The 16,057-nt window shown below is 45.1% G+C and overlaps 1 protein-coding gene across 3 annotated transcripts in view; it reads right to left on the bottom strand.

Moving 5' to 3' along the window:
* Positions 1 to 10,235, bottom strand: part of Daam1 (dishevelled associated activator of morphogenesis 1) — a 158,392-nt gene extending 148,157 nt beyond the window's left edge. The window contains exon 1 of one of the 3 annotated variants that reach the window (XM_021202647.1): positions 10,107 to 10,235. The gene's annotated coding sequence lies outside the window, so the exon portion shown is untranslated. Of the gene's footprint in view, positions 1 to 9,967 lie in introns of all 3 variants that reach the window. The other 2 variants (XM_021202648.2, XM_021202650.2) reach the window with 2 other exon arrangements.
* Positions 10,236 to 16,057: the final 5,822 nt, after the last annotated feature.

Here is a 16,057-nt window from a genome sequence, read left to right as displayed (position 1 = left end):
TTCTTGTCTGTGGAAGCAAGCCAGGGCTCTTCTATGCTGTTCTGGATCCCGCTGTCGTTTTTTTTTTTTTTAAAGGCTGAAGCTGTTTTTAAAGCATGCTGGCCTTTGACAATAGCGAGAGCTTTGGCTCTCCCATCCCCCAAAGCCTTGTCTTCCTTATCCAGAGATAATGTGATTGCCCTACAGACCCAGGCCACGGGCTTCAAAGCTGTTTACTCACTGGCGCTGGTGGGCTTACCCCAGCTAGCACCAGTGTCTCACAGGGTCCCCTGGTGTGACCAAGGACATATCCTTAAAATGTGGCTGCCTTCCCAGGCTGTGGTCATGGAAGAGTGGAGAAATGACCCCAATGGATCTAATCCACTGACCTTTTCCTTGGCTTTAACCAACTGCCCAAATAAATAAAATCAGCAGGGGCAGCTCCATTTCCCAAAAGAAATCCAATTTATCCCTAACCATGCAAGCCTGCTTCAATGTTTAAAGCCCTTGGACCGTCTAAAACCTTCCTGCTATTCTCCACAAGGGCAATTGTATCCTCTAGAAGACACTTGGCTGGCTACATCTGAAGACTTTGGGGTTGTGTTGCAGCAATGGAGAAGCACCATGAGCATGGATACATGCACGGATACAGGCTGGGGTGTGATGGAACACTGCCCTGGGGAGACCTCTATCACAACAGCATTATCCAGGCCAGTTTTCAACTGTGCTTAGGTTGAGAAACAAGGGGTCAGAGAAGAAGAAAGGACCATTTGCCAGAGGACTACTGGCTTATAAACCTTTGGTTTCGGTTAAGAATTATACTTCTGAGCCAGTGAGATGGCTCAGCAGATTAGAGCCACCTACCACTAAGACTGACAACCTGAGTTCAGAACTCACATGATGGAAGAGGACTGACTCTGCTAAAGGAGTCCTCTGGCCTCCACAGGTACACAAGCCCATCACTGAATTTGCATTTGCATTCAAATTCATTCCCTCCCTCTTCCCAGTTAGCTGTCAAGTTGACCCAGCCCAGAGTTATAGAGGGAGTCTCCCTTAGGGAGTTGCCTCAATCACACTGGCCTTTGAGCATCTCCGTGGGTGCATTTGCTTCATTGATAAGTGATGTAGGAGGACTAGTCAGGCAGTTTTAGGTTAGGTAAGAAAGCTGGCTGAGCTACAGCAAGAGAGCAAACCAGTAAGCAGCATTCCTCCATGACTTCTGCTCTAGCTCCTGCCTGTCCTCTCTCAAAGACAGACGATGACATGGTATTTATTATAAGATGAAATACACTCTTTTTTCCCAAGTTGTTTTGGTCATGGTGTTTAACACAGCAACAGACAGCAAACTAGAACACATACACACACAAACATACATGCACATATGCACGCACATACAATAAATGTAAAAATATTTTTATAGTATTACACATTTAATGTTACCAGGACCAAGGAAGTAACGAGATAACACTGAAATAAATGGCCAAGCACGTGGCACAAGGACAGGGTGAGACCTGTGGTGACTGGGAAATAAACACCCACACCTGCCATTCAGTGTTTACGAGAGGTGCTGGGCCGGAGAGATAACTTGGTTGAAGTGCTTGCCCAGCATGCTCAAAGCCTTGGGTTTGGTCCCAGCACCTCGTAAGGCAGGCATGGTAGTAATCCAGCATTTCTGAGGGTGAGGACAGATGATGAGAAGTTCAAGGGCATACTTGTCTATATAGGCATTTTTAGACCTACTTGGGGCACAGGGACTAACCACTACTAGCTAAAAACAAAATCACAGGCAATATTAGCCTGTGAAGCAGTTGGTGTTACTCTAGCTTAAAGAGATTACCAATTTAAATAGAATGGAATATCACCAAAATATAATGCCTAGCTTCATCTCTTATATCCTCAGGAACTTCCTGAGGTCAGGTGTTAGACCCAGAGGATAGGGTCTGCCCAGAAATTAATAGGATCTCAGGTCCATGTTCCAGGGCAGAAAGCAAGATAGGGAACTGGACAGGCAAATCCAATAGATGTTATTAAACCTATGTGCACAGTGGTCTTACACACAAATTACTGAGGCAGCTAAATAAATTAGGTCATTACTGTTCTAATGATTCTCTACTCCTAACAGTGTGTGGTTTTCACCCAAAAGAATTCCGTGTGAACATGCTGTTGGACAAATGAGGAAAAAGAGGCCAAGAAGGGTGAAAGGAATCACTGGGATCACCCAAATCAGAACGCTGCACCAGTTGGCATTTCTTTTCCCTGTGTGGGACTGCAAAGCATGAGCAGGTAAAAAGATCCATCCGGAGTATCAAACACTCAGAGTCAGATTCCTCCAAATATCAGTCATCTACAGATGTTAAATTTAAACCTACTTGTGATTATTCATTTCCTCTGGCCCCTAAAGACCTGTCCCTGAGTATGTGCATTGCGTACTCTCTGTTGGAAGCCCTGGTATGCCTGTCCCTGAGTGTGTGCATGCTCTGGGAAAGCTGCATATCCCTGAGACTGTGCATACTCTCTGTTAGAGGAATTCCTGGCCCAAGAAGACTGTAAACAAAGACAATCCAGAGGGAAACCAGTGATAAGATAAATGAAATCCAGTAACGCCTGGTCCTCCCTCCACCTACTTCCCTCATCTTGTTCCATTAGAAAAACAACCTGAGCCCTGGTGGGAGAACTGCAGTTCTGCTGCACTCTCAGAGGCCACTCCACCTTGTTCTGGGCTCAGGAGGATGCCACATGAGGCCAAGCACAGTGGCTCCCCTGATAATGAAGCAGGCCATGTGAAGGCAGCCCCATGTTCCTGAGAACAGGGTTAGCAAATTACAACCCAGAGGAAAATGGATAGATGGATGAATATGTATAGATTAGATATATAGGTAGCTGGATTTTAATTTCTAATCAGTCCTTGACAGAAAATGTCACAGGCACAGCAGTTCTGAAGTTCATAGTTATGTTACCTACTCACAGATTCTGATGCCTCAACTGGGTCACAGAATTTTTCTAGTTCAATCTAGTCTCTACTCTTGATTTCAGAAATACAAACACAGGGCTGGAGAGATGGCTCAGCATTAAGAAGACTTGCTGCTCTTGCAGGGGACCTAAGTTTGATTCCCAGGACCCATGTGATGGCTCCCAACCATCAGTAACTCCAGTTCCAGGGGACGTGATACCCTCTGGACTCCAGGGGCATCTTCGAACAAGCGGTGCACACAAACTCATGCAGGCACACATAGACAAATTAATTGAGTCTTGATTTAAAATGCAAAAGGATAAAAGCAGGCCTGCCCATTTAACCTTCAAAGAGCAGGCTGCAGTCAGCCTCAGCCACTGGCTTCCATTTCAAGCATTTCTTTCTTCTTCGTCCTTCCTGACTCTTAGCTCACATTACCACTGGGCGCTAAGCACTCGGGGAGCACTCCTGTACAAACGGACTGCCACATACAAACAGAACGGTGGGAGAAACCAGACATGCTAGTGGGAGATTTTGCCTCCACCATCCTGAATTAAATAAAAGCCATTAATACTGGATTAACTACAGCTGTTAATCCACTGTCTTGTTTTCTAAAAGTCTAAAGAGCTGTTCCTGTTCATTCAGGTTACAGAATTCCCTGCTTCCACCTTCACCTGCCTTCCAGGGATGGAATTCAAGTCTTCCAGCTTTCAGGCAAGCAAGCACTTTCCCCCTGAGTGATCCCACCAGTCCAGTCTTTTTAAAAGTATCCCTTATGATAGATAGTTTGTAGTAAGTTCTCAGGGTTCAGGAGGGCCCTTCTTGTTACAAAGCTCCAGATTCCAGCTTAACTTGTGCCTAACATTTCACTGCTAAGTTTTGTCAAACTGCTTCGAAGCAAATCTATGTGCAGGCACAGAAGAATAGTCAGGCTAGTCCGGTAATTGCCACCAACTGCTCCTCTCAGGTACAAATCTGCAGGAACTTTATGGGACAACAGGGTTCGAAAGACAACTTCTATGGACCCAGGGGTTTCAGCAGGGAAGGGAGAGCCCAGAAGCAACCCCAAAACACTGTTAATACCTGCCATTCCCCAGGAAAGAAAAAACACAAGACTGCAGCTTTTGGCAAACTGTTAGTGAGCTGTCTCTAGTTCTGACCCAATTTCGCAAGAGGACAACTAACACAATTCCTTGGCAAACCCTTGCCTCTAAAAGGGTCTGAAGAAACTAAACCTTGTCAGTTCATTTTATAATATGACAATTTCCTTTGCCCCTGGCAGTGATGGTTATGCTCCAAATAGCTGCGATGCATTATCTAGTTTCAGTCTGCTTGGTAGCCAAAAGTATGAGTGTACATGAGCACGCACACACACACACACAAACACAAACACACAGAGACACTGTGGTGAGTCACAGGTGCATGACTCAAAAATAAGGTGACCTAACCATAATATAGAACTGTTCTGTATATCTCTAACAACAAAAGCCTAGCCAATAACTAGACTTTAAAAGCCCATGTCTACAAAATGGAAAGTAACCAGATGTTTGAGCAACAAAGCCCAAAGCTAAGACCTGAGCTATCTACTTTTGGACGTCTAGATTCAAAGCACCCATGACAGGCACTGTTTGCCAATTGCATCACAGGTATTTTCTTCTGAAGTGAAAAGGACAAAGAGCAGTTTAACAGGTGACCCGAACTGTGTGCCTGGCAGGAATAACAGGTGACCCGAACTGTGTGCCTGNCAGGAATAACAGGTGACCCGAACTGTGTGCCTGGCAGGAATAACAGGTGACCCGAACTGTGTGCCGGGCAGGAATAACAGGTGACCCGAACTGTGTGCCTGGCAGGAATAACAGGTGACCCGAACTGTGTGCCTGGCAGAACAGAAGGAACTTCAACTCCAACCTGGTGCAATTCACAAAGGAAATGAACTCTTGTTCTTGCTAAAGGTGAATGACATACTTAAGAAATGTAGCCAGATGGATGGGGTGGAGGAGAAAGCTCCCCAAGTCTATGTCTGGCAAAGAGGTATTATGTCTTAGCAGCCTAATGGCAAACAGGCTTGTGTTTGCATTTTCTCTTCCTGGCAATCTCTGCTGTTACAATGCAGCTTGCCATTATTCCCCTAAATTACCAAGTTTAAGCTTCAGTCAATTGTCTACATCAAATATTGTCAATGTTGCACAATATTGAGTTCTATGCCAAAAGAGGACGTCAGGAAGTCACACCAACTACATTGGAAATGAGACTCACTTCCCTAGGTTTCCACATTTAATTCACAATGGTAGCTATGGCTTAAGAATTACAGCTGTTTACTTGGCTCCAAATTTGCTGCAATATAATGAGTCTCTCTTTTGAGGCAGGGAGAAGGAGAAAGGGTTATTTTAATGCCTCAGGATATTCAATATCAGATTGCATGTTTAACTACTGCTAAAGTTTTCTCTTTTTTTTTTTTTTTTCAAAAGAGCTTTCACTGTTTATCTTAAAAGGGAGGGAAACTGGGATGCTAGGGTCCTCTTAGCCTCTTAGCTGTTGGTATGCATCTATTGCCCTTTACTAGGTGAGAAGCCTGTACCCAGATGATGGATTCAATCCAGTGAAAAATTATCCTCACAAACAGGGTCTGAAACTGGACAGTCTCCAAAAGATTTAAATATAGGATATAAAAATATTTCCTTTTTTCAGATACTCTGTCCATATGAAATACATGTCTATGAAATATAGCAAAAAGGAAATTCAAAAGCTCTATCATTCAAGTGCTACATATGGGGCTGGATGTGTAGCTCCATTGATGTACCGTTGTAGCATGCACAAAGCAGATATAGCAGCACAAGGCTATAATCAAAGCACTTGGGAGAGACAGAGGGAAGAGAATCAAAAGTTCAAAGCTGTCCTCTACTGTACTTAAGGTCAGCCTGGGATACATGAGACCCTGATTCAAAAATTGAGGGTAGGGGGTGAGGTGGTAGGGACAGAACCCTTGTTGCTGTACTCTTAAAAGATTTGACAAACTCAATCCATTCTTACATTAGGGTGCAAACTCCCTTGGTGATGCTCTGTTCTCTGCTCCTTGGACAGCGGGAAGGGTACCAGGAAATAAAAGGTGAACACCACGCTTCTCTGCCGAGGGCAGAATCCAGGTCACTGAGATCAACTGGCATCTCACTCTAACTGTGCTCGTTTCAACAAGGATACTAAAGAGGTGAAGAGATGGTGTCTACCAGCAACCTAGGCCACAGTACACATAAAGGACAACACACTCACTAAGTCACTTCAAAATCAATAACCCCATCTCAGTCTGTTCTGCCAACCAGACTTACAAGCCACAAGCAGAAACAAAAGACCACTGAAATGGAGCCTATGCAATCCCTTCAGTTCCAAAAAAAAGGACGAAAAAAGGACAGCCATTGTGAGTATTTAGCTTTGAAATTAACCAGGACGTTTTATTCTATTACTGAGTTAATACCAGAACAAGTGACAGTAATTCACAATCCTTATCCCAAAGGGGTTAGGGGGTGGGGGAAGGGCAGGGGAGCACTTTCATCTCAACTGGAGTGCCCTGTAGAGAAAACAAGTTTGGCAACCTCAGTTGGCAAAGTTTTGTTTTGTTTTTCCCTGAACTATTAGAATATAGACTTAAGACTTAGAAACACAGACTAGAGGATGCTAGGGAAGACCCCTCCCCCAGTGGCAAGCTCTGTGGGTCACTTTCTGAATGAAACACCTGAAGCTCTCAGTGATAGTGAGTTTTGCCCCTCCCATCCAGCTGCAACTTTGAAGTGTTTTCACAGAAGAACCTAAGATCCTCATGCCAAAGCCATACTCTAAATATTTACAAAATGAAACTGTTTTAGTCTTAACTGGATTTTGTTGTTAGACACCTTGTTTGTTCTAGGAGGCCTATTACTAACACTAGGAGCAGTGTTTTAAACAAAGTAGCTCTATGCACAGGCACACTCTCAACACTCAGTGCCATCCACCAGGAGGAGAAAGCCAGGGTTCAAATTCCACTCAAGGATGTGACCCTTCTCTGTCACCCTCCTCAAGATGATTCCAGTTTTCCAGACCCACAGGACGTGACCACCGCACACTAACTTTACCAACACCAGACTAATGTCCTCTCCTCGGGTTGGCCTGGAACAGCAGATCCTGTTTATAGAATCACTCTGCCCCAGATGACAGACTGCTGTCTCCCAGCAACTCCAGGAGCCACTGGTGGCTTGACAAAAGCGGCTAACTATCTTTGCCTTTGTCTTTCTCCTTAGTTTCCTGCCATCTGCCTTCTGGGAAAATTATCTAGGCCAAGGAGAGTACTACTAATAAAAGTATCTCTTTAAGTGTACTAAGAAATTATAACAAGAAAAACAATAACCTATGTAGGTGAATGTATTCCAAAAGTAATTATAAAATAACAAAATATATATCATTTTTATATTCATGGAAAGAACTGTAGCAAGGTGTAAGTACTGACCATAAAAGGGGGGAGGGGATTATTACAACAAATTACATAACCGTCAAGAGAAAAAATACAAACCTTAGATTCCAATCCTCTTTAATACCCATTTAACACATGCTTATTAAAAGACCTGTTCCAAATTCTGAGGTTAAGAAGACAATGACCCTGCCTTCAAAAAGCTTAGCACCAAGAAGCATAGACAAGCAAGCTAATAAATGAAGGACATTTTGCTGTCATTATAAATCCTAGAACAAAAATACATACATAAACAAGAGAGTGCTAACTTCTGCTAGTGCTGCCTCACAGTGATGTAACTACCTGCTTAAGACGGTGAGCATTATCCACTTGGCACAACAACCCAAGTATTAACCTGCACATGAATGCACTTGCATAGACACTCCTATACACACCACCCCCCATTTCTGAGAGATACCACACTTGGAATAGAATGCAAACAGAAGATGAAAAACAAACATCTTAGTTTAATTTAAATGCCTTTTGTTCAGTTAAGTTACAAATAAACTACATTCATTGAGAATCTGCAAACCACAAAATCTAAACAACTAATTATGACTAAAACATAAAAGTCCAGATGCTGGGATAATAGGAGTATCAAGTGTATTATAAATTTTAAAATACTACTATAGCTGTCCTGTCCATTTTTTACGTTACCCCAAGGATCTTGGTTTGGGGGCCAGCAACACAAATTGAATGCTACAATGTCAGAGCTGAATTTAAGCCTTCTGTTATTTGGAGGAGGGGTCATTTTCCAAGTAGCAAAACTTTAAACCTAAAACCAACATTGGGAATTCTCTGAACTCCCCTGTCTACATCATCAATGAGATGACAGGTGCTCCCAGAGGTGACAGCCCACAGCAGGACATCACATAAAGTGCTGGCACAGGACCTAGGGCTCTTGTTTTCAGCCTCCAGAGTTTCGCTTTAAGGATCTTCAGCTGGAGTTTAGATTTTATAAAAATTGCGATGTCTGTGTTCTCCATACCTCAACTTCAATTATTAATTGCTCTGCCATTTACAGGTAATGGTACTTCAGGTAATTGCTGACCAGGGAGCTGTGTAGGCCTGGGAAGAGTGACCTTGTTAAGTAAATTGTCTCCAGCACTATTAACTATGATAATGATGGAAAGATACAGTTCACTCGTTGGAGGAAAAACATCTTCCAAATTTAGTTTACCTTAGAACAAAAGGCCTAGACAATTCGTTTTGAGATATGTATAGGCACGTGGGAGGGGAAAGAGTCCAAAAATACGGTGTCCAAGCTATGTAGGAAAGAATATGGGGGAGTCCCAGAGCTGCTAGGAGGGTGAGGAAGAGGGAGCAGCTGGGCCCAGGGCAAACATTTGACCACACCCCCGACCACACCCTCCCAGCTGCCCGCAGAGCCACAACGAATTGAAACAGCAGTGCGAGCTGTTAAGATTCCAAAGGCAGAAGTCGCCATGGCAACCGGATTCGTCTTGCAGGCAAACTATGCTTCAATTCACTAGGTCCGGCTCAAATCTCAAGAAACTACCAATTCAATGGGGGGCAAAACGGTCACGGGCAGCATTTGCTCTGGATGCTCTCCCAACATTGACGGTGGAGGAGAGAGATGAGAGCAGAAATCTATTTGTGAGCACAGTAAAACATTTTATGGGGAGGGGACAGAACGTCCCAAACCTTGATTGTAAGCAACGTGCAAAAGACCGTAGACGGGTCTGATGAATATAAGTAAACGAACGAATGGTGCTGACGCAGAAAGGGAAAAATAAAGCCAGAAGACTTTAGAGTTGTCCAGCCGGGCCGGGTAGGGTCGGGCCGGGCCTCGCCTCTCCCTTCTCTCCTCTCCAGTCAGAAGACAAGCCGATCACAAACAGCTGGTTTGGGGCACCAGTTAGATAAACCCGATTATCCAGCCCTCCTGCCCCCACGGCGAACCTTATCATTAGGTTATCCACCACCCCAATCACCACAACGGTTCTAAGGAGAGCGTTTAGCCCACGCCCAGGTGCCCTTTGCAGGGCTCGATTCGGCAGAGCCAAGACTGCGATGCGTCCCTCGAAGCAGGACGCAGGGAACCCCATCCAGTCCCCCCCGGAGACGCAGCCTCCCCGCGCCGTAGCTAGCCGCCGGTTCGCGGCCTCCGCAATGCCAGGTTTCCGTCTTCTCTCCGCAAACAGTAAGCTCGGAGGCTGCCTGGATTACAGTCAGTCCTCTGTTTTGAGTATGACTTGACCCGAAGGTGATAGGGTTGGTAGGGGAATCGCGGCCACGGTCATGCCCACGGATCTTACAGAGCCAGCGGCCCAAAAGCGCCGCCCGCTGCCGCAGCTCCCTCAGCCCTGGCCCCGGGGAGCCTGTGGCCGGGAAGAAGAGAGATGTACCCAGCCAGCTCCACGGTCACCGAGCGCCTCGGAAAGAAAGAAGGGAGGGACCCCATCCTCGGGGACGCCTTCCTTCAGGCTCGCCTCGCTCCGTGCCGCGCTGCAGCCATTTTCCAGAGCCTAGATTGGCAGCTCGTAGCTGTCTCGGTCCTGTTCCCACCCAGACCCAACCTGAAGGACGAGTTTAATATTTACCTACTGGCCCCGGAGCTCCGGGAAGCAGCGGGAGGGCGCGCCGCGACAGCGCGAGGAACCAGCACGCCCACCCCGCGCCACGGTGCGGTGCCGCTAATGAATGAGTGCGGCGGGCGGGCGAGCCGAGGAGTCCCCTCACCTGAGCAGCCGCTGCATGCTGGAAAGGCCGCTCTGCGCTCCCGGTACAATGGGATCCGGTTAAACAGTTCCCTTCACAGCCGCTCGTAGGTTACCAACTCGCAGGTGACATCACCCTCGTCTCCTCTGATAGGACACAAGGTGGCACCCACTGCGCATGGACGCTCTGACTGGCCTTTAGGATTCTGGATGTTGTAGTCCGAATCCTACAGACAGAGCCGAAACAGTCTCTCCATCCTCGCGCTCAGGAACTACACTTACCGAGGTGCCTCTCTGTCCCTCTGTGCCAGCCCCCTCCCCGCCCCCCAGACCCGCCCCCTCCCCGCCCTCCAGTTTAGCAGAACCAGTGGCGGTCAGTCAGAAGCCCAGGGGCATAGTGTTTGGGGTAGAGGGCGAGGCACCCAGCGGCCGTGCCCTTTGACTTGACCTCTGATCCTGCCAGCGGGTAGGCTGCGGGACCAAGGGGCGTCCTGAACTCGCGCACACCCACCAGGCACTTCTGTTCGGTTGGGCTCTCCTGCCCCCATCTGGGAAGGGTTCATAAAAGCCTTTCTCTTCCTTCCCTGCTCAAAACCACTAATTCATAGGACTCCAGGGGTTCTGGGTTGAATACCGAGTCAGTATTTCCCCACATCCCCAAGGATCAAACAGCGCCAGCCGCCGAAAAAAAAAAAAAAAGGAATCTCCTTGCACCATACTTTGGGTTAGTTACCTTTCTCTTCTCTTTCCCTTTTTTCCCTTTTAAACCAAGACCGAGTCTAGTGGTCAAGAAGAAAGCTGGGGACAGCTTAGTCGGCTAACCTGAGAAAAACCTGCGGCTGTCACTAATGAAAATGCTGTGTAATAGAAGACAGACAGTTACCACAACACCGCGTCCGAAAGCCTGCTGCTGTGGAGATAAAACTATCTCACAGCCCTGCTTTTGTTCATGCCTTTAGGGACTTCCCGCTCTGGTGGCTCTCAGCTCCTCCAAAGATAACATGCATATCTCAAAGTTTTAGTTAATTACTCATATATAAATTTTAAAAATCCGCAACACTCCCTCCACTCTTGTTCCCCGCACATTTCCTTTCAAAAATATATAAAAAAAAAAAAAATTTAAGACCTTTAAGCAAACAGTACCCTTCAAGGACTGCCCCCGATCTTCAGACACTTTTATGTGTATTCAAGTGTTAGCAAAGGGTGTGTAGTGAAATTCTGACCCTTCTGGAAGATTTTGGTTTTAATACATAAAAGTTTTCGGTTTCATGATCTCATTCAATAACACCAAAGGTGAGAAACTTAAATAGAGGGAACAAAGTCCAAGTGTTTTTTTTTTTTTAAACGGGGGTGAGGGGGGAACCCTGTATTTATTCCACTCTCAACGGCACTGCTGTGATCAGCTCACATGCCCTCTTCCACCCGCAAAATTAAGGTTTTGCTTCTCAGGAAATAAAGACTGACAATTAAAATTTCCAACAACTCTTCGCCTAATTGCTGGAATATCACATCACTGCTTATCTTCCCTTTTCTGCTTCAAACACTAAGGCTCAAGTGAAATATATTCTTGGAACTAGAGAAGTATCTCAGAAGAGAGGGCAAATGCTGGGTTTTTGTGAAAGAGGAGGTTACTTACTGCTGGATTCTGATGATCTTCTTTTGACAACCTTATTCTGTACAGAGCAGAACCATTTGTCTCCACAGAAGCAGGATAACTCCGTTGCTCTTCTATCTATTTCAAATATTATCTTAAGTGAAACCTAGACAACACAAATGTTCCTCTGGCCATCAGAGCAAGGGTACACGCGGTGATGCTCTAACTAATAGGTAGGCTTAATGTATTGTACAATTGGCTGTGGGGAAATATTCAGAAAGAAACCCAACCTGGCCTGATTCTAAAGGTTCCCCCAATCTTATAACTGTGGAAAGCTTTTAGGTAGAAACATAATCAGTGAGCTTAGATCTTACTGAGTCAATAAACTGAACTCGGAGCCTTTCTATCAGGCAAGGTTCGTCCTTATAGATGAAAGCTTGCTGTTAAGGCACTCAGAGAAATAATTTTATAGAAGAAATGTCCTCTCCGAAAGCTCTTAGTTCTCTGCAATAAAGAAAAGGAATAAACTCTTACTCAAAGAAAAAGAATCCCTTCTCTATAACAGTATTACAGGGTGTGTCACATACCTCCACGTATAAAGGACAACATGCAAAATAGACTACAAACAGGGAAATTGTGTGTGTGTGTGTGTGTGTGTGTGTGTGTGTGNGAGAGAGAGAGAGAGAGAGAGAGAGAGAGAGAGAGAGAACTTTATATCAACCAACTTTAAATGTAGATAATAGATAATAGAAGACTTGATGTTTGAAAATGGTTTTCTGTTAAGTAGTGATGAATTTAAACTGATCCCTGCCCACTGTTGCACCGATAACCAAGGGAAACAAGATGGCTCTTTGGCATCAGAAATGCTATCTGTAGACCTGTAGACCTGAAATCAGTAGAAGCTTAAACACTTCCACAATGGCACGGAGGAACTCCTATTCACACACACACACACACACACACACACACCACAAACTTTCACACATGTGTTGTATATGTCTGTATTCAATTCTTTTTACGCGGCTCAGTCTCTGAAACCATGAAAAGCATTCATTCTCTCTAACTAGATTTATATTCCAAGCCAGAAAGGTTGCTATACTTTTTTCCTTTTATTTTTAAACAACTGATCCTGTCCTGGAATTACCTTACAAAAGACCCCACCTCACTCAGCAATCATGGACTATAAATTAGAAACACCTGGATCCATTGAACATCTCTACGGAGAGGGTGGGAGACAAAGGCATTGTGGAGCGCGTTGCTGATATTTCAAAATAGCACCACCTGTCTCTGGTTACAAGTTTTACTTCAGGGAGGAAATAAGACACCAAGAGAGAAAAATGAACATTTATCACCTTACAGGTGTTGTCACAGAACAGCTTGGTACTTCACAGCAGTTAAGGATGTATGTTGAGCCTGGCCTTAGGATTGAGCTATTCCTGTGGTTAGACCTGCACCTTTGCTTACACGTGGTACCTATTCTGTCTGAACCTCAGTTTCCTTGCTTGTAAGAACATGTCATGCTTCTGTGTATTAGATGAGGCAAGTAGAAATGCTTTTTTTATACAAAGCAGAGTTGAGGCATAATAAAGATGTTTTAAAGTCCACTTACGCATGAGGGTTAAGAGCAAGGCAGGCTCTCAGAAGAAAGTGGAACATCCCTGAAAGCATGGGTGTAGGCTTTGAAAAGAGCAGCAGAAAGTAAGGCTTTCCCAAATGTGCGTTCAAGATCCTCAATAGAGAGTCACCATAGGCTATTGTTTGTTCTCCACAGACTGATAACCAGGGCCTTTTGCTGAAGACAACACTTACATATCTCATTGAACACAGGGAGGTTGAGCTGGCGTCTAACTAGAGCCTTCACACCTGCTGAGGACTGTTCACAGTTCTGGGAGGTACTCAAGGCAAACACCAACACAACTACAAAACCTTCCATGCACAGTGATGACCTGCCTGTATGATATGCTGGTGTGATGGTGGCATAAACGTTGTCAGAGTAACCAACCACAGTCTGATTGGATTGAAGGGCCACCCCGTGAGGCGGAACCCGTGCCTGACACTGCTCGTGTGGCCATGAACCTGAAAGAAGAGAAGCCACTGACCAAATAAAAACCTAACTACTATCCTGCTAAAGGAGCATAGCAGTAAAATAACTCCTAATGACATTGTGTTAGACCAACAAATCAGTGTCTCATTCGAAATTTTCAACTCAAGCTGAAGGCAACTAGAACAGAGACCCATAACTGGACAATATGTGGGAGACCTTGGAACTCTCAGTCCTAAATGGGATGTCCTCAGCAAGCCCCTCCCCCTCAGGGCTCAGGAAACTAGAGGAAAGAGGAGGCAGAAAGATTGTATGAGCCAGAGGGGATGGAGGACACCAAGGGAACAGTCAGTGTCTTCCAGGTCAAAGAGGACTGAAGAACTTAGGAGACTGTGGTGGCACACAGACACGTCACAGGTCCAAACCAAATCAAGTTCCAGTGCTGAGATGAAGAAGTACACACGAGCTCCCATCTCTAACCAAGAAGCTATCTCTAGTTGAAAATGGCTTTCAGGGAAAATTGGTTTTCTCCAACAGAGTCTCACTGGGTATATACCCTTAAGGGCAGAACTCCTGTCGAGCAGTAGATGGAAATGCAAACTGAATTCAATGGTATTTTTTGTGGACTTTTTAATCTCATAACGCTTTGTTTGGGTATTTTTTTACCTTACTGATCTTCTACATATATATTATGTTTTCTGATTTTGTGTTTTTATGGGTTGTGTCTGTCTGTCTGTCTGTCTGTCTGTCTGCAGGTCTATGTGCTTCTCATGGTTTTTCTTTGTGATATTTTTGTTTGTTTTATTTGCCTGTTTGTTTTCTAAAGAGAGAATTCATGAAGTTGGAAGGGTAGAGGCATGGGAGATGAGGTAGGGGAAACCATGATCAGAATATATTGTATGAAAAAATTTATTTTCGATAAAAAAAGAAGAGAGGGGTACTAGAAAAACACTTCTGAAGCTGAGAACTATGAAGATGCTGATCATCTGCAATTTTCCATGCTGGACCTAATTTTGAAATAGTTACTGTCATCTCATTTAAGTCAATTCTTCTTCCTGACAGTACATGGTTAGAAACTCTAGTACTTACACTTACGCTAATCCACCAGTAGACCAAAGGAACTTAGAAAGAAAAGAGAGGGAGACCTCCAACATGGAATGGCGCTGTTCCTTGGCCCATTCTTAGATATAAAACTTCTTTTCCATAGGACCCAGCTGTCCTATCTCCCCAGGAGCCTCTGCCAAGCTTCCCAGCAAGGAGAGGCACGTCTGAGACAGGAGGTCGGAGTTAGAGGAACGGAGAGCCTCACTCTTCCTCCTCCTCTCCAGAGAAGCCCTGGGTGGTGTTTCTGTCAGGGGTGGTGGATTTCCCTCCTCAGAGTTCTGCTTCTTCCAGGTTGTGCTGCCCTGAGTTAACAATCCCTTCTCCCTCGGTTCCTCCAACCTAGGAATGAAGACGACCCCCTGCTGCTGCTAATTTCTTAAATCCACTTGAGGCTTCTGAGATATTTGGTCAGCAGCGTGGTCAGGTCTCTGTTCTATATTTGTTCTACTCTTTAAAAGTACAACAGTTTGAGAGTTTTAATGAAACGGTAATGCTCATTGTCTTCGTTAAAGTTCCTTCAGAGACAGACAACAGGAACTTTCTATGGGCAGTTTGTGCAAACAAAATAACTTAGTAATGTTCTTCTGAAGGAACAGGAACAGACTAGCTCTAGGGCAGTGTGATGGGGGGTTTTCAGAGGGCTCTAGTAGCCTGGTCTCTGTGCTGTGTTGTTTTGTTTTTCCTGTCGAATTCCCGAGTGGAGCTGATTGCCCAGTCTCAGGGCAACTATCCCTAGCTTACTACCCAAAGTCATGGTCTAGGTGGCTCCCTAGAGCAAGAACATTGTCTTCACTTCAGAACTCATGAAGTACACAAGTGTCTCCACCCTAGCAAGGACAGTCTGCATCCAAGTCACCCAGCTGTTCCTGACACACATGGTGACAGGCCAGTCCCTCCTCTGTGGGAAGGAGAAGCTGTGGTTCAGTGTGATAACTCATGGCCTATCTCTGTGTGTCTGGGAGCCTTCCCGGACGGCCCCCAGCACTGTGAACCTCACTGTGACTTCATGTGACATTACATAAAGCTGGTAAACCTGCCAGGGTCTTTATGGTAAAATGTGGTACTTCCCGAGGAAGAGCGACTTTGTAATATTCTGGGCCAACAATTCAGTTTAGCCTCTGCAAAGGTACTTGGGAAAGCTTCATTTCACTGAGAAATGCTGAAGGATAGGTTTCAAGGGAAATGAAATTGTATGCAAAGGCAAGACCAGTTATAGTAATACCATCAGGCACAG

This window comes from Mus pahari, chromosome 7 (genome assembly GCF_900095145.1).
Source record: "Mus pahari chromosome 7, PAHARI_EIJ_v1.1, whole genome shotgun sequence".
Classification (NCBI taxonomy): Eukaryota; Metazoa; Chordata; class Mammalia; order Rodentia; family Muridae; genus Mus; species Mus pahari.
This window is presented reverse-complemented; position numbering and strand designations above follow the sequence as displayed.